General features: G+C 51.8%; 1 pseudogene; it reads right to left on the bottom strand.

Annotated features, from left to right (window-relative positions):
• Positions 1-234: 234 nt before the first annotated feature.
• On the bottom strand, positions 235-342 carry LOC129693420 (U2 spliceosomal RNA; annotated as a pseudogene).
• Between the last annotated feature and the right edge of the window lie 1,733 nt (positions 343-2,075).

The following is a 2,075-nucleotide window of genomic DNA, read 5'->3' as shown; positions in this document are numbered from 1 at the left end:
AACTGGCACAGCTGCTTCCATCTATTCCTTTAACCCGGCTCCAACGCTCTCAGCACTCCTGGCTGCTCCTTTATCTTAGACCCGTGGGACCCACCCCCGTACTGACGGTACTGGTCCCTTGCGGTCGTTGCAGCCGGTCAACCCCACTCTAATGCCCTCAATTCTGGGCACTCCTACTTATATGGTCCTTAGCTAAGGGACATATAAGACATTAAAACTGATGATAACAGCTACTATAGTTTTTATTTAATATATATGGTCCGTAGATAAGGGGTGTATCAGATATTAAACTGATAAGAACAGATACTACACTTGATCTTAGCCAAAAAGCCGAGAAGCGATTATTGTAACTAAAACCCCGCTGGGACCGACCCTGGTACTCACATACTGGTCCCTTGTAGTAGATTGCAGCCAGTCAACTGCAAAGTCCTTTGCTGTCGAGAAATGAACTTTCTCACCATGCTGGAGCGAAGTTGGGCACAGGTGTTTTTCCCTCTCCGGGAATCGATGTGCCCATGCTGCTCCTGCCGTTGCCAGCTCCTCACGAAGTGCCAGCTGCCACTGCTGCTGCCTGTGCTGCTGCCGCTGTCTGTGCTCCTGCAGCTGTTAGTGCTGCTGCAGCTGCCGGTGCTCCTGCAGCTGCCGGCTCCCACTGCTGCTGCTGCTGCCGCTGCCGCTCCTCCGTGGTTCTCCCGCCCGCCTTCCATGGACCTGGTCCATGTCTGCACCTAGAAGGTAAGTTGAAGGAAACGCAGGGTCTCTTACCTGCTGTTCCCGACTTTCCTTCTCCCGCTGGTGACCGTCGTTCCCTGTGTCGGGTTCGAGCCGCTTGGACCGACCCCGGTGTTCACGGGCCTGGTCCTTCGCGGCAGTTCCGCAGCCGGTAACCCCGGCTGTACCTATGGATCCCCTGGACCCTGGGCCTTACCTTGTGAAGAAGGTTTTCAGCCCGAACGTCCCGTTCCGACTCCATAAGTGCCGCTGCACTCGCTGAGTGTTCCGAGCCCCTCGCTGGTCCGAGCTGTCTGTCCCGCAGCCTCTGCGCTGGCTGCTACCGACTGCTCCCAAGCCAGTCTCGTTTGAGACTGGCATAGGGACCTTTTTTACTTTGCTTCCCGCCCGGCCGAGAGGTGAATTTTGCCGGTGCGGGAGCAAAGTCGGGCTCAGGTTGTTCCCCTCCAGGGAAACTCGTGCTGTTGCTGCTGCTGGCTGCTCGCCCTCCACGGGTCTCCCCGCCGGCTTTCCGCAGCCACCTAAAAGTAAGTAGTAAAAAAGGAACGCAGAGTCTCTTACCTGCTGTTCCCGACTTTCAAATTCTCCCGCTTGGGGAACGCCGTTCCCCCCTGTGTGACTCGTTGCAATGCGTGTAGCGATATGGCACGCATGCGTGGAAGCGGGGTTCTTCACGAAGTCACTCACGTGACTCCGAAGTAAAATCATAATCTGTCATTTGAGCACCTCAGTGGAAAAATGTAATGCCTCATGTTTCTCCGACCATCAGGATTTGATCTGTATGGATGGTATATCTGTATGAAAATTGTATCACTGCACTTAAAAAAAAAAAAAGTTTATATCCTAAATTGTAATGTGTTTCAACGTTGGTGTTGCTGAATGGTCTTAGTATGTGAATACAACAGCAAAAGGGTTAAACTTCACCAGTATACAGAGACCTGGACAATTGACCCAGGGAGCGTGAATTTGTAAAGTATGTTAGCTGCAGAGAATTTAAGTTGTAAGGGGCAGTATGGTGCTGCAACGGTAGAGTTGCTGCCTTAAGGGCCTGTCCCACTGTACGAGGGAATTCAAGAGTTCTCCCGAGTTTTCCCCAGATTCGAACTCGGAGAATGTCCATAGCGGGTCCGTAGGGGTTAGTCTCGTAACGGCTCGTAATGGTAACAGTAGATACTCGGTAAACTCGTGACATTTTTTCAACACTCCGAAAAATGTCCACGAGTAAAAAAATACTTGTGATGAAAAAAATTGTTACTTTTTACTCGTACGAGGCGCTACGAGACATCCGCAAACACCTACGGACCCGCTACGGACATTCCCCGAGTTCGAATCAGGGGAAAACT

Source organism: Leucoraja erinacea, chromosome 2 (genome assembly GCF_028641065.1).
Source record: "Leucoraja erinacea ecotype New England chromosome 2, Leri_hhj_1, whole genome shotgun sequence".
In the NCBI taxonomy this organism is placed as follows: Eukaryota; Metazoa; Chordata; class Chondrichthyes; order Rajiformes; family Rajidae; genus Leucoraja; species Leucoraja erinaceus.
The sequence above is the reverse complement of the archived record's forward strand: the minus strand, read 5'-3'. Positions and strand labels throughout refer to the sequence as shown.